This window comes from Schistocerca nitens, chromosome 3 (assembly GCF_023898315.1).
Source record: "Schistocerca nitens isolate TAMUIC-IGC-003100 chromosome 3, iqSchNite1.1, whole genome shotgun sequence".
Classification (NCBI taxonomy): domain Eukaryota; kingdom Metazoa; phylum Arthropoda; class Insecta; order Orthoptera; family Acrididae; genus Schistocerca; species Schistocerca nitens.
The window spans coordinates 153,751,131-153,777,754 of record NC_064616.1 but is presented as its reverse complement, the minus strand read 5'-3'; the positions used below and the strand labels follow the sequence as shown (position 1 = coordinate 153,777,754).

At 38.8% G+C, this 26,624-nt stretch overlaps 1 protein-coding gene across 2 annotated transcripts in view; it reads left to right on the top strand.

The window, feature by feature from the left end:
• LOC126248096 (neurogenic locus protein delta) overlaps positions 1 to 26,624 on the top strand; it is a 1,462,003-nt gene that overhangs the window by 324,536 nt on the left and 1,110,843 nt on the right. For both annotated transcript variants that reach the window (XM_049948762.1, XM_049948763.1), the window contains exon 2: positions 23,654 to 23,706. The gene's annotated coding sequence lies outside the window, so the exon portion shown is untranslated. The remainder of the gene's footprint in view (positions 1 to 23,653; positions 23,707 to 26,624) is intronic.

Below are 26,624 nucleotides of genomic sequence, written 5' to 3'. Positions count from 1 at the left end.
GATAAGCCAGTTACATGTACATTAATTAACAATCATTTTCTGAATATAGCAAATGAATTAAATAAAAATTTAATTTCTACAGTATTGCAACAAACACTCTCAGAAAAAGTATTTCCAAGATTGCTATCTGAAATACACCTCCTTGATAGGAAGAATGGGCAGACTGAGTCGATAATGGAATCGCTGGACGACAATTACTCTCGTGGATATCAAGGGGTACCTAGCAGAATACTAAAATACTGTACTGCATATTTTGGCTTAATACTTAGCTACGTTTATAATTTCTCCTTTAGGAATGGTTAGTTTCCTGAATGACTTAAGAAGTCAATAGTGAAATCACTTTTTAAAAAAGGACAAGGGAATAATGTAGATAATTTTAGATGTGTTGGAAGCGGTGTAGCAACTGAAAATGCTTTATTCTCTTTTCTCTGTGAGACACTGAACGGATTAAACAAAAATTTGCAAACACTTGGGCGCCTTCTTACTTTTAACTGTGGTGTTTAATTGTGTTCATCACAAATCGCAAAACATTACTGCAGAATTTTGAAGCATTATGAATAAGAGGAGTAGTTCACAATTGGTTAATCTCATATTTTAAGAGCAGACAGTAAAATGTCGTTCTCCACAGTAATGAAAGCGACTATGACGTTGAGCCTGATTGGGGCACTGTTAAGTAAGTCAGTGCTGCGCCCACTACCGTTTCTTATATACAAATTATATGCTTGTCATGCGACAGGTGATTCTAAAATATTTCTGTTTATTGATGACTGTAGCTTGGTAGTGAAGGATGTTGAGTACAACATCGGCAGTTTATCAAATAGTGCAGTTCAACACATAAGTTCATGGCTCGTAGAAAATATATCGATGCTACCTAATTCAGGGTGAGAATCAGTTTTTACCGTTTCTGACACACAATTCAATTGAAATTGACGGATTCCGCGTAAAATAAGTGAGTCCGAACAGTCGAAATTCCTAGGTGTTCAGATAGATGGTAATCTGTCGTGGAAAGTCCATATTCAGGATCTTGTTAAAAAACAGAATGTTGCTACATTTACCTTTAGAACAGCTGCTGCAGTAAGTGACAGTCCAACACTAAAATTAGTCTAATTTACTTATTTTAATTGGCTTACAACAACTCCAGAGTAATTCTTCCAATTCAGAATGAATATTTTCAACTGAGAAACGGGTGTAAGTTGGCGAAACTATTTTCTACCTCTGTTCAAAATTCATGGAATTCTGTCACTCGCCTCTCAATATATATTTCTTTAACGTCATTTGTTGTTAATAATAAGAGTTTATTTCCGAAAATTAGCAGCATTCAGTCAGTTAATATTACGCATAAATTCAATCTGCATGTGAATCGTATCTCTCTGACTATCGTGCAGAAAGTCGTGCAGTATTCTGCTGCATCCATTTCTAATAAGCTGCCACAAGAGTTAAAAAATTGCAGTAACAATTCACACACTTTCAGTCCACACTGAAGACATTCCTCGTGGCTCAGTTCTGTCGAAGAGTTACTGGAAAAATTAAACAAATTCCCTTATAAAATTGTTGAAATCCTAGTATATACTCAGCAGTTGCCGTACGCCCGGGATTCATGTAAATTTTGTTTTATATTTTCTGATGTTAATTTCTTGTACTGACACGTTACATGATCATGAGGGTCTGATTCTCGATTTTGTTTTCTAGTAACTAGATGTCTAAAATAAAAAATAATAATGCTCGTAAAGAAAGGGTAAAGGTGGCCTTCCCTGGAACGTCACAACTAAATCTATGGTTTAACTTCTTCCTTCTTTATTCGAGTTAGGAACGACATATTCAGATATAAAATCGCAGGTGATATAAGAACAGAGCTAAACAAAACGGAGTCTGAGGACAATTAAACATAATAGGTGTTAGCAGAAAAATTTCACAGATGTTCCGTACTTTGTTTCTGATGAGGGCACCTGCTCAAGGAATCCCGCAAATGCTGATCTACTTCGCTTCTTCTAGTGCCTCACGTTTATGACTTCGAGCATGAATTAAAGCCAAGCAGTCCTCTGTCTCCAACTACTCCGACGAATGGTGATATTGCTTACTATCACCGTAGTCTGAAATACTATTCCCTGATTGTAGTTTATTTAAAAGAGTGATTCAAAATTTTATCCATACTTAATACGACATGCCTTGGGAAGATTATAATAATAGAATAAGTAAGATTGTCTCTTGTTACACTCCAGGTGGAGCTATGACAACCAGTTAGGCACTTATATTGCAGACACTACTTCATAACACTAATTTGTAATTCCATGCAACTCATTTAATGTCCTTTCAATCAAATGTGAAAGTACTGACTCATGTGAACCGGTACAATGGAATTTTCCTGCTTTACATCAGGGTTACAATGTTTTTTTATGTGATGTCTGAGTAGTGCCAACCCAGCTTCCTTCTGAAAGTCAAAAAATTTGTGGTTTGTCATCGCTGTCTTCTGCTTCAAACACTTGCAGTGCGTTACATGTTATTTTCCAGTTTATAATTAGTTCTAGATCCTTCTGAAATGAAGAAGCGATGGAAGATTTGAGTTTAGCATCTCATCTACGTCGATATCCTTAGGCATAGAGTAGAAACTCAGTTGAACAAGAAACGAAAAGAAAATCGGCCTAGCCCTTGTTTAAGAAACTAACCAGGGATTCGCGACTGTTGACATACGAGCAGCATGCGAATTCTGAATCAGTAAGGTCGGCCGGGGATTTGAACATCACTTCTCCCGCATACGAGTCTGGAATTTCTGCAGCTGCGCCTCCCAAACTATGTCTGCTACTGACTTATTCTCAAATAACTTTTCATTCCATTGCTGCCTTCTAGTTCTCAAAGTCAAATACGTAAACACACAGTTCTTAATTATGAGAATGGTGTAGTAAAATTTCATTGATGCCCACTGTTATACCTAATATGACTATTAAAATGTCTAATAACTTTCTACTGTGCGTGTGGTGTCGATCAAACTGCTCTCATCTCCTGCCAGACGTCATGCATGGGATGAATTTAAGTGAGGAGAGGTTAGCGATGGAACTCTACATCGAGATATAGGTTCCTGGGATACCCAGAATCGTACTGCACTCTCATCATACTTACTGACCTTTCATCGTGAGCAGTTTCGTAGGTGGAATTTAGCCTGAATGAACTAGTTACGTTGCGGTTACCGCCTAGCTGTTTTCTCAAATGTGTGTCAAAAAAGTCACAGTAATTTGTAGTTTCTATGGCACGTAATCTGTTAGCATTTGCGTAGCACCACTAAATTCTCTAGATTTCCGTGTTTCCACGTCACTATCCTGTATCAGTGACACAAAGATTTTACCAAGGCACGTAGTTTCTCTTGTAATTTATTTTCTTTCATCTTCACTTCGGTACGTTATGAATTCTAAATGACCACAGGAAAACAAACGCAGGTCTTCTGCTTCTAAAATAGGCCATTTTGAAAATTAACAGACCTAAAAAACGCAAACTAAAAACGTTATTTATAAATAGAGTATGGTGGGGTAAATCCGACCAGATGAGTAAACCCGACCGCCCTCTATTTGTGAGAAACGACAAAGCGGAGCGATTTCGCATTAGTGTTACCATATAGAGCATTCGAAATAACGAAAATGTCACCTTGACAGCTTTGCCGCATTTGATATTTAGACACCCAAAAGACAACAGGTGTGTTTTCGATTGTTTGAATTTAATTTTTGTGCATATTGAAACACTAGATTTACCTTATTAAATAAAACTATCGCAAAACAAACTGTAAGTGGTTTTTGTAGTGCATTTAGTGACCTATTCAGTGTATGTATCATTTTTGTCAGAAATGTCGTGTAAATTGTTTCTGTGTGTGTTAAATGAAAAATGGCATTGGGGTAAATCGGACCGCTAAATGGTGGGGTAAATCCGACCTCATTTTTTTATCGGTTATGTGTATGGAACTATTTATTTATGTAAACAAAGTGAATTTTTCTTTATTTTTAGGAAAATGGTACGAAATTACAAACGATAAACGATAAAACGCAATCAAAACGAGTCGTCGAGCAGTTGCTGCCATGCAAATGGGAACGTCTTTACTAGCTGTCGCTCGTGATTTTAACATTCCGAAATCGACATTGCTGTTGCACTGCCGTACAATGAAATCATATTTTTCCAATTAAAATTTACGTTCATTTAACTTTCAGTACATTTAGTATTCTAAACATTGTTATTTTTTTAATACATTTTGTTCATTTACGTGAAAAAACATAATTTCTTATAATGTTTCCCAAGAAACCGTTCATTTGGAACTATTTCTGTGCAAAATCAGCCAAACAAATAGGGGGTCGGATTTACTCCACCATTTTGGCAAATGGCAAAAATGGACGTTTCTTAAAATACGGATATCTCAAAAACTATTGATGGTATAACAAAAATATTTTGCAAACAGTTGCTCATTTATATTATCTATAATTTAACGTATATAACGTTAAGATCCGACCTCGGATAAGCGTTTTATAGCCACAAGAAATTACTAGGTCGGTTTTACCCCACCTTACCCTATAGGGTGACGATTATTGAACTATATGAAAAAAGACTTAAATTAGTTACAATCTATGGCGTGCACACACTTTATTCAACGTGTAAATGTCACTAAAGATATTCGGAATTTGGTTATGACATGTTCGATATGCCTGCCATGATTGACTATGATGTGGCGCAGACGAATATCGAAATTCTGCGTGACCCGCTGAAGTGTCAGAACATCGATGCTGTCGATGACCTGAATCGCTGTTTTCAGCTCAGCAATGGTTTGGGGCTATTGCTGTACATCTTGTCTTTATTATAGCCCCACAAAAAGGAGTGGCATGTGTTCAGATCCGGATAACATGACACCCAATCGAGGCCCATGCCAGTGGCCTCTGGGTACCCCAGAGCCAGAATGCGGTCCACAAAGTGCTCCTCGAGAACATCAAACACTCTGCTGCTTCGATGGGGTCGACCTCCGTCCTGCATGAGCCACATCTAGTGAAAATCAGGGTCATTTTGGATAACGGGGATGAAATCATCTTCCAGAACCTTCACTTACCATTCAATAGTCACTGTCTCATCAAGGAATTATTCCGTGACTGGACACTGCACACCACACAGTCACCCGTTAAGGATGAAGAGACTTCTCTATCGCGAAAGGCGGATTCTCAGCCCCAAAATGCGCCAATTTTGCTTGAAAGTGAGCTTCGCCGCTAAACCAAACCCTATTCAAATCAAAGTCTTGTTCCTTAGTTCTGTGGAAAAAAAGTGTTGGCGAAACACAACCGCTGTTGCACGGCCCTGGGGCATAATAGCTGATGGGTTGAAATTTGTATGGGAAGAGATGCAGATCTTCAACAACAATATGTCGCAGTATCTCCCGGTTGATTCCCACCTGCTGTGCAGATCGTCTGATCGATTTCCTGGGGCTGGTTTTAGACTCAGCGCATGTTTCCAGGTGTTTTCACACTTTTGGACGACCGACATTGCCAACACTGTCATCACGAACACTACCCATGCTCTCAAACTCGCGAATCAAATTCTTGACTGTTAGTACTCTTGCACCGGTTGTCTTAAGTTTGAACTCGATCGCAAACTTGAGCCGCAGTTGAGCTGTTGCTGCTTGCGTAGTAGGCCCTCAAGCGCTATACTCTAGGGCACGTGACATTTTCACGTGCAAATGGCCGACAAAAACAAGCCGCTTGCGCATGCGCATACTAATTCTCACCATGCCCCGCGGCCAACTCAGTAGTTTGAACTTCCTGACGCAAAATCGTTCCGAAGTTATGAAGATTTTATTTCATTTAGTTCAGTAATTGTCAACCTGAACACGATTTTAGAATAGTTCCTAAAATATCTACTTTTGTTTCCAGAGACTCCCTGAGATCTTTATCGGAGGCTGTTAGTCAGCAGTGATACGACATCTCAAGAAGAACATTTGACATCGTTTTCATAGATTTTATTCGTAGGTTATTTTGAAAGCGGACAAGGCAAAACTTTCGATCAGTTGTCTTGAATGGCATTGTAAAACAATTAGAGTGAATCTTGGGCAGGCTCACGAATGAGATTTACTCGAAATACAAATTATTTTTCAATATGGAACTTTTACTTAGCGCACCCGCACCACAAATGTTACGCTTAATCAGCTCCTGTCGTTAGCTCACTCTTAATAAAATTTGGACTCAGATACTTCCCACTGCGAAACTGTAGTACTAAATTCAGTTCCTCTTCTTTTATTATGATGAGTGCTGTTGTGTCCTTGTCCCATTTCTAGACGTTGTATACTGAGCAGAAATAAACAATGGTATAGTTCAGAAAACAATTAAGAAAGATGCTTCTGAGGTACTAGTTACCGCTTAAAAAATTAAAAGTCGTATCGTTTGCCAGATTCCTCGTCAAACTATAACGTTTTTTCCCCTCCTTCTATCCGATAACCTTTCACATACCACTAGCTAACTGAGCGGTTTGACACCGGAGGAAAATTGGACGATGACTTTTAACGCTCTCCTGCGTTCATATAAATCTTGTGGTGCATCACTTCTTCCTATCTTGCTAATAAGTAAATATCTCGTACTACTACAGCTACTTGAAATTTTCTCAGCCTAGGATCATATTACATAGTTGAATGAATCACTTGCTTACGCATAGGCCTTTAGCTTGGAAAAAAAAAACATAAACCTAATATTTCATCTGTTTTATCTTTGTATCGTGCGTTGCCCTTCCTGACGTAGTTACGATATCCTCAAAGTACGTTTGTGTTGAGCTCCCAACGTGTCAAACTCCTTGTCAGATAGTGTCTATGAATCTCTGCACTCCCTTGACCATAAGTACAATCGGTTAAAGATTCCAATGTCCATTAACTGGTCTGAAAAACCAAAGACCACCACATAATCAAAAACATTTCGTACATAGAATATCAGGGAAACAGTCATTGGTTGTCTCTTTAAAGAGCTATCGAATGCAGTCTGCCTCTAAAGAACTCAATGTCGACGAGGCAGTTTCAGACTAACTTTCTTCCTTTCGAATTAGAGATTCTTACAGACAAGACATCAGTTTAATGGGAAAAGGATGCGGGGAGTAATTTAGTCTTTTGTTAACAAAAATGCAAAACGTCATGAAAGAATGAGAATCGACTTTTTCTGGTAGCTAGAAGAAATATGTCAAGCAGACTGCAGATATTCACAATCTGAAGGGACTGGAATTATATGAGCGTCAATAGAAAGAAAAATTATGTTGGAGGGAAGTGGAAAAATCGATCATTTGAGATGGAGCGCAGTTCCAGTTTCATTTCCATTCTGACTTTTACAGAAGAGAGGTGCAACTGCTGTGTAAAATACCATTTCTTTTGAAATAAAATATTAGTGACTTCATTATCTGTTATTCTGTCAGTCACTGTGCCATTATAAACTGTATTACGTTTCTCGGCCACAGATAAATAAAGTAAACAAAGGCAAATGATGCATCCATTTTCAGTGTGAAGAGCCACAAAAAGAATTAATGTTTGTGCACGGCTATAGGGGTAAGGAGAAAAAGGAGTTTTACAAAAGAGACTAAAATGGCCTGTAAACGACAGCCATAGCTCAGTGCAACTGGCAGCGACGAGGGAACTGGCTACTGTCTGAACGTTTACCGATAGTTGGCAAATTTTCAAGTCGTCGTGAATCACACAAGCAAGTGGCGCAGCGCCAAGTGGATGTGTTTGGTTTCGTAACATCTTTTCTGCGTACGTATGCAGGCGTGGGCCCGTGCGGTCGGATGTTACTCCTGTGCTTTGCAGTTATCAAATTGTTACGTTGAGTTTTCACGAACACCGTATACGTTTTATTCTAATTACACAGGAGAGATTTCCTCACTAACATTTTCCTATGTATGGTTCTTACTTAATAAGCATATGCTCCTAACAAATACTAAGACAAACATTAAGTTTTGCTATAGAACGTTTCATTTTCGTCCTTCCATCCAGTTAATGATTTGTCACCTCAATTTCTGTCTTACATGCGGTTTTTTTCTATAAGAAAATCTTTTTTAAGAAATTCTTTTTCTTCGATATGTGTGACATTTATTTCGTCAGCGTAAAACGGCAGACTTACATTCATTCACATTTTTGTGTGTATAGTGAAAAAATTTGTCACTTTGGACGGACAAAATAAAATTATTTAAATGCTTATTGTAACTCACATTGTAACTTGCATTAAAACTGTATGCAACGTGTGCTACAACTTGTCAGCAACTTATTACTCCCATTCTTCCCTTTTGATTTATTCGTGGAAACTTTACTGACCCAACCTCTAGTCAGGAACAATACGTATGTGTACCTTTGTTTACTTTTTCCTTGATTCAGTTCGTCCCTATTTCCTTTCGTGTCGGCCGCGGTGGCCGTGCGGTTCTAGGCGCTTCAGTCCGGAGCCGCGAGACTGCTACGGTCGCAGGTTCGAATCATGCCTCGGGCATGGATGTGTGTGATGTCCTTAGGTTAGTTAGGTTTAAGTAGTTCTAATTTCTAGGGGACTGATGACCTCAGATGTTAAGTCCCATAGTGCTCAGAGCCATTTTGAACCTCTTTTCGTACCTATATATGTGTGCGGCTGTGTAAATGGAGGATACAAAAGTTCCAAAGCTCGTTCGTTGCTGATTAGCGAGTATCATTGTGTCGTTAGGCTTTCTTCAACTGGTGACAGTAGTATCGGAGGAATAGATTGGTGGCAGGAAGTGAACACTCCGCGCTGGTGCAAGGTGCAGTTACTGGCAAAAGGTAATTCTCCCTTCCCCCACCAGCCACATGGGTGAAGGCACGCTAGAGGCAAAGCTTTTGGCTCACTGTCGCCTAGAGTTGATAAATGATCGATTGTTTGGCTTGCTCTGCTGTTAGGTCACGAACGAAGTATTGTGTAAAATTATCTAGACGTGATATTTCATTTAGTTGAGATCATTTGTTCTTAGGAACAATGCATAGTCTTCGCGAAAAGTATTATTGTACAGTCTTGGTGTAAATTCATTTGATTGTAGGTACCTCGTGTAACACACTTTGTTCAGAGAAGTAATAATTATGCCTGAAGTGAATGTTAAAACCAGTAGTATCAAAGCGAATTATGTTATTTATGGAGAAACTTTATGTTCCTTTTATCCATGAATTCCTTTTATATATTTAGTTGGTGTTTCCATTGTGTGACAGCAAGCAGCCATCGTATATTTGAAAGAAACAGCCACCGTAAAGAGAGTCAGTGACAGCTGAGGTGGCAATTGGCCAACACCACGGGTGCCGTGGCTCACATCCACCAGTATGCTCACCTACCAGATGTCAAAGGTACCCGAATACACATGATGCCGCCACACAACACAGTGCGTGTACCTGAATGCGACAGTCCACACCAGAAGACGAGAGGGTTGTCTGCTGCTGCAAGTGCCTATCGCCAAGCCCAACTGCCAGGTGTCAAAGGTGCCCATATCCTACACATCCGTAGGTGCTGCGGCCATGCTCAATGATACTATGATGATCTACTGCAGGGACCTGAATAGTGACTCGGACAACTGCAGGAGTGAAAGGAGTCACTCATCACACGTGAGGTGAGAGGAGGTTGGATTCTCAGGCTGTGTTGTCTCCTTGAGCCTAGGCATCCAGTGTGCCACTGTGTCCACAATCCTTCTGTCAATACAGTGAGAGTTTAGTTATAATGTCACGTGAATAGTGATTAGTCTTGGATTCAGTAGTTTTTAAGAAGTGGAAAGTTTCTCTACGTTGAATGTTCAGTGAGTGGTGTGATGTGAGGCTCATGATAAATTACCATGTTTACTTTCCGTATACCGGTTTAGTTAATGTCAGAGGTCAGTTATTCAGGATACCTTGATAATGTCTTTGTACTTGTTTCCTCTTTGAATTTCATGCCGGCCGCGGTGGACGAGCGCTTCAGGGCGCTTCAGTCCGGAACCGTGCGACTGCTACGGTCGCAGGTTCAAATCATGCCTCGCGCATGGATGTGTGTGATGCCCTTAGGTTAGTTAGGTTTAAATACTTCTAAGTTCTAGGGGACTGATGACCTCAGATGTTAAGTCCCATAGTGCTCAGAGCCATTTGAACCATTTGAATTTCATGTATATGAATAATTTCTACAATTTGTAATTGTCACATTTTAACCTTTTCGTTCCTTGCGATGGTGTAATGGTTCAATGACTGTGGACCATATTCCTTGTTTTGGTTGATCATGCTTGATTGTTAACCACTCGTCAAACATTGAGCAAATGTATAGATTTCCCCACACACTCCTACTTGCGGAAGACATTGTCTACCATACGATTATAAATGTATTTACAATTCTTTACCTGCTTTGGTGCTCACTGATTGTTGCACTTAGGAACACTGGTATCGTGATAAATTAGCACCATGACTGTAAGGGCACACCTCTTACCTTGTACACACTATCGCTGAGAGTCGTTTAATATTCACTGAACACATTTATGAGTACATAGTTTCTATCCACTTCAGTTTTCTCAAACTGATTGTAAACCATCGTTTTTTTTTTAATTTTTGCTGTGTATATAAGTAAGATAGCGAATGAACGACGCCCATTTCTTAAAACTGGACATGGAAAGTCATACTTAGTAAATTCCAATGTGTGTATATACGTGTATCTCTTGATTCATAGAATGTGTTATCTTCAGCTTTTTTACCCCTTTTTCTTATTGGTGAAACACTGACCAGGTTTGCTGACATATTGTCATGTGTGATGTTTCGCTTATGTATGTACAGTTTGATGTTTCCTGCATAATCCTGTCATTATCAGTGGTAGCTATTCATGCTCATTTTCTGTAGTGTATATATATGATTTGCAAAATGTATGTTTATGAACAAAATTCTGATGGTATGCACTTACGCCATTTACTGTTATCGTATTGATGTTTTTGGGAAATTAATGCCAATCCTGTTTTCTTTTGTGGCTAGAAATGTATGATTATAGATTGGTGATGTTTTTGATGTTTTATAAAAGTTGATTCATAATAGGGTCCTTGGATCTCATACTCAGTTTTACATAGCATAGGATGTTAAGAAATATTCGAGATTGCTAAACTTCTAGCAGGACAACCTCTGCATTTTTTCTTTCCCTGGAGCAGAGCTTGATGAAAGGGAAAAGTATTTCCCACTTTCACTAAAGCTGTGCAACATGTGCCACAACTTGTTTCCAGCAACTTATTACTCCCATTTTTTTCCTTTTATTTTCTTCATAGGAACTTCACCTGCGGTAAGGAATAACCGTGTGTGTACATTTATTTATTTTTCCCTTGACGTCGTTCGTCCCTAACTTCTTTCCTACCTATGTTTCGGACTGAAGTATTTACTACTGAAAACCACAGTAGTAACGTACGTCAAGGCATGTATGACACGTGATAAATCTGCGATAATTTTTCTGCCCGAAGCAGAATAAATATCATTATCACAGACAGCACAGTGTCATGCATTTTGTAAAATTCTTATTATGAGGTCTGTCTCTTCTTCTATACCCCGATAAATCGAATTGCATCTGATTAAGTTATAAACCAGCTTTTGTACTGCCTTTGCCAGTTGGAAGAGATGTTTGTGAAATGGTGGTAGGGTGATGAAGTGCTAAGAACATTGTATTGGACATCATTGTAATCATTCAGTGCCATAATGAGTAACCGTTCCTTGTGCTTCTTTACCATTTCATTGTGTTAACCATTTAAATGAAATCACGAGAGAAATCATGAGCTCCACACGAATTGATAAGTAGAAGCAGACTCACCTCTCACTTAGTAACTATTTTTTGCACTGCCCAAGAAGCTATCTCCCAGTTGAGGCTGTATGCCTTTGGTGTATTCATCAGGTGCTGAAGTCGCTATCCGTTTCGCTACAGAAACTCATGTATTATTATTTTATTTGCCTGCTGGCGCACGTAATGCATTAAAATGTTATCGATGGGCATACAAACCCGCGAAGGGCGCGCGCGTGAGACGCTACTAGCTAAGACGACAGGACATAGCTAGTAGGGGAAACTGGGGCACATTGGTGATAAGGGCACGATTACCACTAGCTACCCTGCTGTTGCTAGTTCGCACTATTTCGTTAAACTGCCCTTACAATACTGGCTGGCTGGCTGGTGGCGACAATACTGTCGTCTTTCCACAAACGCGTCATTGCATTTAAATTGCTCAAGATAATTTTTGTGTGCTCCAGGACAACACTCTTTATAAACAAGTGAATGCAACGATTAATGTACTTGGAGCAAGGATTGCTTTGACACAGTATACGACGATAAATGCATAAAACGTTTCCGTAAACGAAACGATGCGCCACAATAGCACACTTAAATAGGGGCACGTTTTTTTGCAAGTAAGTACCGTTATTAATTTTAATAGGTACAACATAGTCAAAGCTTGGTCATATCCACTGCAATCCTTACGTATGCAAATTGTGTCCTGCATTTGAAACCAGTATCGATGTGATGATTGACTTTTTTTCTTCTAAAAATCAAAACTTGTATTCCAGAATTCAACTAAAACGGCTGTAATATAAACTGGAAATTATTGATTGTGGTACGTTGCAGAACATGTATTTTAAAGTATCAGAAATGTGTGTATCGCCCAATGTAGTCATGTTTTTACTCATTGTCGTTCTGCCGTTTCGTTTTTAGAATGGTTCGCAATTATAAGAAGGAAAACTGAAGAAACAATTTTTCTGACACAGCTGTGAGATTAGTAGTGATAGAAGCGAAACGGCAGGAAAGAGCTGTTAGGGAAGTGAGCAAATAGATTTAAACTGCTAGAAAACTTCAGAGAGATACTGCAACAAATTAAAAAACTGAAACTGACACCTTATCATATATGGAATGTAGATGAAACTCGAATCGCTACAGTGTAAATGTCTGACAGAATAATTACTTACTGGTATGGCTTTAGTTCTAACTTCAATTAGGAATAGCATGCCTCAGTTTTTCATATTCCCTAGACTAACGTATAGCCCCATATTATCAGGATGGCAAATGCAGTGCCCATCCCTCGAGTGGATGACAGAAGCTAGCTTCTTGAAATAAATACAACGTTTTGGATCACATTCTCGGTATTCCAAAGTCCATTCTTTCTTACTGCTAATTGACTTGGATGGCACTTTTTCAAGCAAATGTAGTGGCCGTCCCTCACGTGAATGAGAGAAGCTAGTTTCTTGAAATACATACAATATTTTGCATCGCATTCTCGATGTTCCAAAGACCATTCCTTCTTACTTATAATTGACTACCATCGTTTACATCTATAGGTTAAAGTCTTAGATTTTCGCAGGGAAATGGTGTCACACTTTTGTCTTTTCCACATAAGTATAGCCCTTAGTGTTTACACCTCTGTTAAGAAATTTGTAAACTCAGAGTGCAATGTATGGGTGACAGCAAACAAACGACCAATAACGAAATACGACCTTCCAGGCATTGTGAAACTGAACTACCAAACATAATCACGCTCAGAAACGTATTGGTTGGATTCAAAGTGTCAAGAATTTCCCCCTTAAACAGGGACATGTTTACCAATAGTGATTTCCTGCCTTCTTACATAACAGACTTTATTATAATGCTGTTGGTTGTTGTTTAATTACTGAAGTTGGCCTTCCAACTGCTCAAGAGTGCAATAGTCGGCCTACGATGTCAGTATCAACACCTGTAATGCTAAACATCACATCACCTGACAAACCATGCTTCCCAAAGCTGAAGAAGTCAGGTCATTTGAGAAATCGTAACGAAGAAAAAAATGACGGCAGACAAATGGAAAAGAGTTTCAGCAATACTGGCAGACACTCCAGTGAAAGACACTCTACAACACGAAAAAGCCTCCACAGACAGAAAGGGAAACATTTCAAAGAGAAATATGAATATTCTGCATAAAAAACTACTTTATAAAAAAGCTGATCAAGCTAAATCACATGATAAAACTCCTGAAGTGAAGCGCAGAAAAAACTCAGGCTTTCCTAATAAGATTTTTCTGGATGAAGCAAGTGATGGTCAGAATTCCCTGTGTCCTAGGTATCATAAACACTTTCTCACAGAACTCCAGGTGACGGATAGATTCAACGCACAAATTGTAAGAGGTGGGCTCATGCATCACGCCTTAAAAACAATGTGAAGGGGCTTTTCTACGAATTTTATAACTCTGAAGATCCTATGGGAGAATTCACACAAAGAGTAATAAAAATTTTGGACGTACTTTCCCGTCAAAATTAGTATGACGATGGTAACACAGTCAATAATTGTAGTATTTTCATGATGCTGCAGGAATTTGCACTAAATTAAACTGTGAGTATTCCATGATTATTTTCAATTAATTAACGAATGACATAGCAAAATTTAATAATAAAAACGTATGGCGTAACTTCCCATAACTGCTGGGCCAACTTGCCCCGTGAGTGTGTTGGCTCAGTTGGTATTACCGTAGCAAACATTTTTTTAATGAAAGAGCGAGACAAAGAGCGAGAAGCCTTAATTACTAAGTTGTATAGATGCTGCTACCATGTACCAATGTTCCCACATAAAAAATCAATTGCAAAATTTTAAATACAAGCTAAAAAAGTTTTTAAAAGTGGCTCAATTTGCACTAGTCTTTCCCACTTACATTTAACAAGTATCCCTGAGATTAATTTCTGGCTCATTAAGGGAGTTCACACACAAGGGGGGCCTTTCAAGCCGACGAAACATTGTAAAAAAAATCATCCACGATGGATAAAACGACAAATTTCTACTAATGAAACTTACGTTTACAGTCATTCTGTTGACTAGCAATTACGTTTGAGCGTAGAAGCAAGGAACAAAAGCAGAACAAGTCAGATGTCTTCGATAGGTATTAAAACAGACACGCCATCCTGCTATTAAATTTGTGAATTTGTGTGCTGCCAGTAAGGTATCAGCTGTGTTTACGCGTCTGATATTTACAATTTCTCTCTAAGATCAATGTGTGTGTTGTTTACAAACTCTGAAATATTATCCCTGAATACAACTATAAACAGGAGAGATACGTATCAGGCGAAGTATATAAAATTATTTTCTCACGGACGTGGCACGTCGTCGTAAATTGAAGTAAACAGATAGTTAAATGCAACAAACATTGCTTTTTGGTTCTAATGTGTTCCTTACGTTCCGCGCAAAACCACGATATTCCATAAGGATTCAAGATTCAAGAAAAAGTTATCTACAAGTAACGGCTAAAAAAAGGGCAAATATTTTCTCTGTAGGTAGCTACTTCAAGAAATACAGCAAGAAGCCGCTGTCTTGCATTGCATTATTTATACCGACATGTGGCCCGATCTTTCATCCACCTTCATGTGGCGTAGTACACTTTTATCTTCATTTTTGTCGACTGCATTTGGATCGCTGCAGCTGGTTTGTGTAAAATAACAATTCCTTTAGCTACAACGTTTCCCGAGTTGTTTATTTATATTTAGTAGCTGAGAGCCTGGTGTTGTCCGGGTATGTATTTATTCCAATCTTCTATTAGTCCATGTCCTCCATTTCCCTCTCTATGTCCATCACCTTACCCATCTCTATTCACCTCCTCCATCTCCTCCCTCTGTCCATCTGTTCCTCCCACCCTCTGTCCATCTGCTCCTTCCCTGTCAGTCCATTTCCTCCTCCCACTCCTATTCGTCCATCTCCTCCACTGCCCTCTTTCTGCCCGTCCGTTCCATCTCCCTGTCTCTGTCCATCTCCTTCTCCTTCACCTCTTCCTCCTGCTCTCTCTGTCCATCACCTCTTCCTTCCTTCCTCTGTCCTTCTCTTTAGCTCTCCTCTCTCTGTCCTTCTCCTACTCCCCCTGTCTGTGTCAATCTTCTACTCACCTCCTCTCTGACTGTCCATCTCATCTTCATCCACACTATCTCCATGCTACCACTCCTACACAAAAATGAGGTTGCTGTTATTTGTCGCCACAGTATTTCTTTCCAGCCAATAAGTTGTGAGTGTACCAAGTCTGGTTTAAATCAATGCAGAGGCTTAAGAGGAGCATTTTACTCTTGGCTTTGCCAGCGGACGTACATGTCACATCCTGCTTCTCTCACGAATTTCGCCCTGCAGTTTCGTTTTCACGCTGCTCGTTGTTTGTGACGTCAAATCTCCTGATCTATGTGTCGTATAACGATATAATTTTGCAGGTGTATTCAGCGGAATATTTGGATACTTTCTATGAAATTTATTGGGAATATAATTAGTGGCAAAGAAGTAATAAATATCATGCATAATGCGGCATCTTTTCACTCATATCATTGTTTATGACGTCATAACTCCTGAACTATATATCGTATACTGATATAATTTTGCAGGTACATTAAGAGTTGTATCGGAATGCTGCCTGCAAAATGAGTCACTAATACAGTTAGTAGTAAGTCAAAATGTCGTGCCTAATGCTGCAGTAAGCGACGAACTATTTTCCTTTCATAATTTTGTGGCGGTTGTCAGCGAAAAAAATTCATAAAGGTTTCAAATTATGTGTTAAGTTTGTTGAAATGCGCTAAGTACTCTCATTCTTAAATACTGGATGAATAAAATCCGAACCGCGCGACTGCTACGGTCGCAGGTTCGAATCCTGCCTCGGGCATGGATGTGTGTGATGTCCTTATGTTAGTTAGGTATAAGTAGTTCTAAGTTCTAGGGGACTGATGACCACAGATGTTAAGTCCCATAGTGCTCAGAGCCATTTGAATAAAACCCGGGTAGAAAGTTACATAAAAAATGGCTGGTTGCTGTAATTTAATCCACAGCCAAAGAACTCAACGACCTCATGGTAATGTTAATGTTGATTTTTATCCAGCAATATATAGAGTATGACATTGTTTGTAAAGTAGAAATATGTATTTGTACATAAAATTTATTAATTTAACCATTGTTCGAAGTTACACTGAAAAAATGACCAGACACAGCTCAACACTTCCCCTCTCCTAAACTTCACCTAATCTTCTTAGTTATTCATTAGGTATCACACTCTCTCTTCCCACATATTCCCATTTTCCTGTATTCATTAAGTTGTTTTGTTTTGTTGAAGTTGTCTTTGTGTTTAACATAGACTGTAGTTTCAATATTTAAGTATTTCTTTTAACTGGTACTTGTATTACTGTCCTTGTTTAACACCCCTTGTAGTTGTCTCATCAAATACTGTTCATATTTTACTTTGCTCATTTATTTAATGAAAACTGGTACACAGCCACTGCTTTGATTATAATGTTAATGTTAAAATGCAGTACCACCACACCATCAAACTGTAGGTTCCCTCAAACACCTCAATTTTCCTGCATTTATTTATTTATGTTTATCTTATTGATATTGCTTAAGTTCCTTATGTATTCTGTATTTACATTGATAAGTGTGTCTTCTTTTAACTGGTTGTGTATCACTCTCCATGTTTCATACCTCCTGATGCAGCCTTGTCTAGTACTAATTTTATTTTATTAGTTTTGTTTATTAATAGAAACTGTTATGTAGGCATGCTATTCCTATTTTGTGCTAAAGGTTTTCCTGTCTACTCCATTGTTATTTATGTACTATTCAGTTATTACTTTTTCATTGAAAAGATGTTACTTACTGTATGTTTCTACTTTAGTCTAGATGTGTTAGTTCTCTTCCAATGTTGTCTGCTAACATTTAACTGCTTTGGCGTTGATACTCAGTAAATGTCTGAAGATGGCATTGTAAGCCGAAAACCGGTTAACAATAAAAGTAATATTGTAGAAAAAAAGCAAAGTGATGCTTTTCATTTATTAAAAGTAGTCATTGTGCTAAATATGTAGGAGATGACTGTCGCCATAGCACAAATCTGCCCACTTTATTATGTAAACAACAGATATCTGCGGATTACGTGTTCCATGCTGGCAGTCTTGTCATTTACATTCTCCGATCTTTTTTAATTTAATTTCATAATTTAACACACACGACTAAAGCAACTTCTCAAATTTGCTTACTGAGACAGATTATCTCCATTCTTACCTTCGATGAATGCAATTTTAAGAGGAAAATTAGTGAAGATATCACAGCATCGCGCACGTCGTGAGTTAAAAAAGTTCAGGAACCCTGAATCAGAGGCTCACAATAGTCACTGACTGACCGCGTTTTCAGCATGCTCATTACCGCCGACCACTTCGATCGGCACAGCGCGGCAGCGCTAGTGATCGATAACAGAGTAGCGTATGCGAGATGCAGAGCCGCGACCGCAATGCAACTGAAAGCGAAGCTGGCGAGGCCATACGGGCGGGCAGGTTGGGGTGTGACAAGGCTGTGAGAACGGTATTAATGAGGAAGCGCTCGTTGGGACCCCGAGCCTCAAGTGCCACTGCCGCGGTCCGCGTACTGTCAAAGTTCCCGCCCCACTGACTCTTCCTGAGTAGAGCCCTCCTGCAACTGGCCGCTTCCCGCGGCTGCGCTCTAGTTTGCAGTATCCAGGCTGCCGGCGTCGCGGCATACTTCAATTGAGGAATTCCTCTACACACGAGCTCGTCTATTGGTGAAATGTGGACCATTCACCACATCCCAATCTTTGAGACGGTAACTGCGAGCAGAATAATAAGTATAAGAAAAACCTAATTATTACAGTACAATGGTAAATCGAGGTCAGAACAGATTACTGGGTGGATAATTTGAATCGTCATGCAAGATGTAGGAAAAGGGGGAAATGATGATGACTATGACTGTGTTGATGCTAACAATGAAGATATACTTCTTGTGCAACGCAGCTACCTCTTTATTCGCACGAAGTAATGGCCGCTATCGACAGGGGATCTCAAGTCGATTCCGTATTTCTAGATTTCCGGAAAGCTTTTGACACCGTTCCTCACAAGCGCCTTCTAATCAAGCTGCGGGCCTATGGGGTATCGTCTCAGTTGTGCGACTGGATTCGTGATTTCCTGTCGGGAAGGTCGCAGTTCGTAGTAATAGACGGCAAATCATCGAGTAAAACTGAAGTGATATCAGGTGTTCCCCAGGGAAGCGTCCTGGGACCTCTGCTGTTCCTGATCTGTATAAATGACCTGGGTGACAATCTGAGCACTTCTCTTAGGTTGTTCGCAGATGATGCTGTAATTTACCGTCTAGTAAGGTCATCCGAAGACCAGTATCAGTTGCAAAGCGATTTAGAAAAGATTGCTGTATGGTGTGGCAGGTGGCAGTTGACGCTAAATAACGAAAAGTGTGAAGTGATCCACATGAGTTCCAAAAGAAATCCGTTGGAATTTGATTACTCGATAAATAGTACAATTCTCAAGGCTGTCAGTTCAACTAAGTACCTGGGTGTTAAAATTACGAACAACTTCAGTTGGAAAGACCACATAGATAATATTGTGGGGAAGGCGAGCCAAAGGTTGCGTTTCATTGGCAGGACACTTAGAAGATGCAACAAGTCCACTAAAGAGACAGCTTACACTACACTCGTTCGTCCTCTGTTAGAATATTGCTGCGCGGTGTGGGATCCTTACCAGGTGGGATTGACGGAGGACATCGAAAGGGTGCAAAAAAGGGCAGCTCGTTTTGTATTATCACGTCATAGGGGAGAGAGTGTGGCAGATATGATACGCGAGTTGGGATGAAAATCATTAAAGCAAAGACGTTTTTCGTCGCGGCGAGATCTATTTACGAAATTTCAGTCACCAACTTTCTCTTCCGAATGCGAATATATTTTGTTGAGCCCAACCTACATAGGTAGGAATGGTCATCAAAATAAAATAAGAGAAATCAGAGCTCGAACAGAAAGGTTAAGGTATTCGTTTTTCGCGCGCGCTGTTCGGGAGTGGAATGGTAGAGAGATAGTATGATTGTGGTTCGATGAACCCTCTGCCAAGCACTTAAATGTGAATTGCGGAGTAATCATGTAGATGTAGATGTAGATGTAGATATAGATGTAGAGTGCTGGTTCTCCGTACTGGAGAACCAGCTGCGACAAACTTTTTTTTTGTGGACTCGTATAAAGTTTTTACTTTAAACGTAAAGAGTAGCAAGTTATGACATTTCTACATGTTATGAAGAGGGAGTAATAACGCAGAAACACTGCTGTGGCAACATTCCAGTATTAGCTGTTTGCGAGACCCCCTGTGGTACTGAATCTCCATAAAACGTTACACTACAGACAACTTTTATGTAGAGCATACAGCGAGAAATAATCATCTATAAATTGGTTTGGGGTAAGTTGTTATAGAAGACGTACAGTATAACTAGTCATTCCTTTCCACTCGTGACTGCGAAAGTTAAGTTAACATTTTGCTGGATCTACGTCTACATCTACATCCATACTCCGCAAGCCACCTGACGGTGTGTGGCGGAGGGTACCTTGAGTACCTCTATCGGTTCCCCCTTCTATTCCAGTCTCGTATTGTTCGAGGAAAGAAAGATTGTCGGTATACCTGTGTGTTGGCTCTAATCTCTCTGATTTTATCCTCATGGTCCCTTCGCGAGATATACGTAGGAGGGAGCAATATACTGCTTGGCTCTTCGGTGAAGGCATGTTCTCGAAACTTAAACAAAAGCCCGTACCGAGCTACTGAGCGTCTCTCTTGCAGAGTCTTCCACTGGAGTTAATCTATCATCTCCGTAACGCTTTCACGATTACTAAATGATCCTGTAACGAAGCGCGCTGCTCTCCGTTGGATCTTCTCTATCCCTTCTATCAACCCTATCTGGTACGGATCCCACACTGCTGAGCAGTATTCAAGCAGTGGGCGAACAAGTGTACTGTAATCTACTTCCTTTGTTTTCGGATTGCATTTTCTTAGGATTCTTCCAATGAATCTCAGTCTGGCATCTGCTTTACCGACGATTAATTTTATATGGTCATTCCATTTTAAATCACTCCTAATGCCTACTCCCAGATAATTTATGGAATTAACTGCTTCCAGTTGCTGACCTGCTATATTGTAGCTGAATGATAAAGTATCTTTCTTCCCGTGTATTCGCAGCACATTACACTTGTCTACATTGAGATTCAACTGCCATTCCCTACACCATGCGTAAATTCGTTGCAGATCCTCCTGTATTTCAGTACAATTTTCCGTTTTTACAACCTCTCGATATACTATAGCATCATCCGCAAAAAGCCTCAGTGAACTTCCGATGTTATCCTAAAGGTTATTTATATATATTGTGAATAGCAACAGTCCCCTGCGCACACCTGAAATCACTCTTACTTTGGAAGACTTCTCTCCATTGAGAATGACAAGTAGTGAATCAACGCAGAGAACTCCTCCTTACTGTTCCGTGCAGTGCTCTCCCTCATGTGGTTCCTTGAACCAAGTCTTGTACCGCCACTGAAGTCTTTAGATGATGCATACAGGCTACCTATGTGGCTATAAGTGGAATGCGTATAGTTAATTCTGCTCGAAATAAATCTCTGCATGTCTTAAAGGTGAGTTAATTATCAAACACTATAAAGAAGTAAAAAATCCCACTGTTAAACACATACTTAGAACTTAGAAATTACGTTAATTCCAGAGCATGACTTGCAATAGATAAGAGATCTGGATTGTACTCTAATACCGACTGGCTAGCTTGGCGTACAACAGAAATCTTGACTACACTTGGTACAACTTCAGAGCTATTCAGATATTGTTGAGAGGCTAATAACTGTCATTTTTTTCTGACATAAAATCTTACTACATACCAGCGGTTTAGTATCAAAAGCTGTACTGACACTTAGGTTCCCCGTAGCATTTAATAGTCTCAAGGTAGCTTTTAATAATTCACGTTTCATAAAGAAAATGTCTAACTTTCGCGCCTGAATGCCGGTGGGTCTTCGGCGTCCAGAAATCTTCGAGCAGAATTTACTTCTCAGGTTTACTCATAGGCATAACACCACAGACGAACTTCGGTGCCATATGGCGCGTCCGTTATCGCTACATGTGTTCCGATCATGGGAACCACTCCTTACTCGTCACTATAACATTTTACTTTGATGCTTAAGAATGCTAGTTATACTGTTACGTAGAGCGTCACAATAAATTGTTAAAATTAGCAAATAAATTGTGGTCCAAAGTACGAAGCACATCACAAACTGTAAGTCACGCAGCTACATAAGGAATGGCCGCATTTAACCCTCTTTTTCTAGAGAATCGATGCATTTACAACATTTGATGAAGTTTTAATATCCATTTGTGCAAAGTTTCTCAGTTTACAGAAATATTTATTGTGAACATGCATTATTTTTTCGGAATTAAATGGCGTAAACTACAGGTGATGCAAAAAATAAAATCTTTTGTTATCATTCTCATTTCATAAGATTGTTACGAAGACAGAACCGCATAAACTATGAATAATTAAACGATACAAAACTTCACGCATCATGTTAAAGTTATATCTAATAGAATAAACGGAAGTGAAGCGATTTTTAAAAAGCGATCTCTATTATACTACACATTCTCTTGGATCTACTCGCGCTGTATAATGAGTAAACCATAAAAAAAATCATTTTGACATGTCGACAGTTCGTACTTTGCAAAATCACCTGTAATAACTTCATATACTTTTATGTAGTGCACACAGAGAGACATAATCATCTGTAAATTTGTTTGGAGTAAGTTTCCGTTGTCTAATATGTTAGTTGCATTATAGTTTTGAACAACATTTTTCAGTGTTCTTTAAATTTGAGAACAACGTATATAAAACTGTAAGTCTCTGGTACAGTGAGTATCAGAAAGAAACCATATTGCAATATCACATGGAAGGGAACACCAATATTCACAGGAACATGGAACATTTAAATTAATTCCGTGTATGTTCCAAATTTTGAAAATTTCTTCATTTAGGTTTCAGAGTAGTCTCCCACAGGTACACATTTCCATTGCTTTCTTTTAGTAGGTCCTTTTATTGTCAACTGGCCTCCTGAGGATGAAGGTGTGCTCCGAAATTTGCATTTTCTAAAAAAATAAGCTACTGCAAAACAGGAGATGGATTATTTAACGTAATTTAACAAACATATTTGCATCAATGTAATGATACCTAACCAATGAATAGATAATAAATTCACAAAACGCAAAAGGTAATACGCTTTGTAGTTGTTAGCTTACATTACTACTTCGTCATAAATGACAATTGACGTCTTTCCTACGTAGCTAGAGAACGAGAATTGTATAGCCAATAACTTAATCTGGAAATCTGAAACATTGTTTTGATTGCTAAGACACACGAAAGTTACGAACCAACTTCGTAGGATGAAAATATCTGTGAGCTATTTTATGGGAATGCTTTTCTTTATTTTAATGAAACCACTATGACGTTTTAGTGAACATCCGTAACTGTTCTCTCATACAGAGTTCATCAATTTAACTGCCGTGGAACTCCAATAAATTTCCATACCACTTTATTGCCAAAGAGTAGCAATTTTTTCTATTTTCTTTTGATATGTTTATCATTTCTTGATGAATTTTTTTATTAATACGTCATCTCCTTTTGTGAAGTGTAAATTTTCTTTTACAGCTTCAAAAAATGTTAAGGATGCAGGCTAATACTGTACGAAGACTTTAATAATTGTATTTCGCTAAAGCAAGTACTATCCCATTGCCACTTCAGTAACTCTATATGTTCCCTGAGCTAACGTATGTAATGTTTTTGTCGTTTAACAAATTTTGTCGAATAATGAAGCAAGTGTTTTTCATACAAAGGTGAACAGAGACTAACTGGATTTCTTGTTGCAGGTTATTGGATACGTCCGCAGCCAAAGGATTTTCAGTCTTGTTGGACTATGGGAGTGAGTACATTCGCTTCGCACCGTGTCTCTCCTTTATAATCGCTCACATTGTTGTATCTTTAATTTAATGTTATTTGTTCGCATTTAATGTACAGTGCTAAGTCACATTAACTTCCATAATGTATCAAAAATCTGACACTACAACTTCTTCGATTTTGAGTGTTGCCTATAGGGTTTATTTCATGGTTACTTTTTTGTGGCACATTAAATTGTGATTAACTTGCAGCTGCGTCGAATGCCTCAAGCCATGTAATATGCAATATCCAGTACGTGTGCAACACATATTGATAAAAAAACATTAGTCAAATTTTTTTATTACCACATGGCCACCGTCACTCGATGTACTTCTTAGTTTACTCAGAGCAAAGAATTTACTTCTTTGGACATGTGCATTAATGGAAGTTATATATGTCATTATATTTTAAAGGTGCAGGTGGTACTTATTCCTTCTATTTTCCACGTTGCTATAATACCTTGCTGAGATCGCATCCATATTTACAAATAATAATATGCAAACAGGGAAAGGAGAATATTATAAAAACATCAGGTAGAAGCCTATGCAATCCATAGTGAATAAAAAACTACACAATGCCACCGCCATTACTGATACTAATGCTAACTTCCCCCATCAGAAATTCATATGTTTTATTTGTTCAGAAAAAACGTAAGGAAACTTTATTAGCCCTCAGACTTAAAAATCACGTCTTCTTTTTGTTTCATATCACATGATATCGAAGCATGAAAAGATAAACGACGTTTCACTCATTTAGATCATTTTAAGTATTTTAAAGCTTACTAGAAAACATATAATGCAGAAATCGATTCGAGAACTTCAGTAGTGTAGTTCGGCGTCTTTTTATTTTTTTTTCATAATTTGAAGCCATACTGACCATTAATCGACCCTCACTGTTTCAAAAATATGAAAATATTTTCAAATACCGCTACCAGTCACAAAATTTGTCGACTACTAAATTATTTCTTAAGCGACACGTTTCTAGGTGACACTTCGTCGTCAGGCTATAGTGGCATAACAAAAGCATTAATATAAGTTTATACAGATAGTATAATTTGTCATGAAAAGAAACTTTAATATCTTCATATACTTACGTTAATGTTTTGTAATGCCAATATAGCCTGAAGATGAGCTATCACCTCGAAACATGTCGCTAAATAAATAATTTAGTAGTCAACAAATTTTGTGACAGGTAGCGGTATTTGAAAGCCTTTTCATATATTTTTTATTTTGTTTTTACAATGAGAAAATCTGTCGACATCAGCATTCGAAACTGCTCTAGAGCAACCATAACCGGCTAGATTTCTGGGTATGTTAATGGAACAGTATTACTGTTTGGTTCGTTTGATATGTCGTTTAACTTTACAAAGCTCTTTTATGGAGCTCACTTTGGAATACTTCATCAAACAAACTGAGGGATATCTAGCAGCTCTATAATTTAAAGTAATATTTGGAGTTAAATCATCGCTTCAGCTAAAGACAAGATTATAGTTCAAACTGGTTACGAGGCTGTGAAATCGCGTTCAGAAAGAGTTACTGGTGATAAGTGGACGGCTTGATAATGCATGTGGACACCATGAGCTCAGAATGCGAAGCGCTGCAGTTAATCGCTTGGACCTGAAATAAACGGCAACAAAAATAAACTAATTATTGTATCGAAGAACACGTTACACGTGGATATTCTAATTCCTTTAAACGGGAAACGTAAGTAGCACCGGACGTCACTCATTCTTTTTAGTTACGGTCCCCTAAAGCTTGGAAGGTTGCAAGTATCTGGACGATGAGAAGCTGACATTAATCATGAGAGGAAATTTTAGACATCAACGTTAACTTTCGAAAGAAAATTATTTCTTAATTACTTTCATTTGGTAGAAGGTATTTTCTCCACGCAATTCGTACCCCTCAAACACTAACACTCATTAGGGTCTTGCATGCCGCATAAAGTGGACAGTGAAATAGCAGGAAGGGGTTTTGCCTTTTCCAGTTCATCGGCGAGGTACTTTGTAGCACTTTCGCAGAAATGGGACTTAAAAATTTAAATTTAGGTATTCGCTGTATGAGCTGTTATTTAACATCCTGGTCTTTTCGCAAGATCTATGTGGGATGGAGTAAACTGTTGCTTGACTATTTTGGAAACACGCACTATCGGAATTTCAACAGTAAACCGCTTACTGCTGTACAACGCCTTTTCTTATGTAGCGTCCGCAACTGCATATAGGTGTGGATCTTATTGACGCTCACGCTTACTAAAGGGACCAATGTGCTAAAGATCGTCACTATCCCTTTTACTAAAACTCCTTTGTAAGGGTCCCAGGCTAACTGAAATACTCAGGAGTCGGTCAAACGAGTGTTTTGTAAGCCACTTTTTTCGTAAATGAGATACACTTCCTTACGATGCTTCCAGTGAATCTTCCTGTCTCCTACCTTCTCTACAGCTACTTAAATAAACATTATACTTTAAATAGTTCCGGACCTGCGTTGGTTTGTGATTACTTCCGGTGACAGATCGCTAATTGTGTTGTCAGACAGTAATATGTAGCTCCACCTAGTTACATGCAGTACCTAAAATTTGTTCGTGTCATGGATCAGATTCCAGTCCTTCACCAAGTGTTGATATCTTGCAGTTATCCCTGCATTTCGCTGTAAAATTCTGGAGTTGCAACGTCCTATATGACTTCGCCTCTATCCAATCGCTAGTAACCCTTCGCTTCTACAACTACATGCTCTAAAATACAGCTAGAAACGGAGGACATTCTTGAATCTCTATAGATTGGCCTAGATACTCCATTACATACAGCCTTATTCCTTCGTTGAACGGCTGTACTGGATTTTGTAATCTGCTGTCACCAATCTTAATATCTGCCACTTCGGTGTTCGTGCGATTGCAAGGAGGAACTCTGTGACG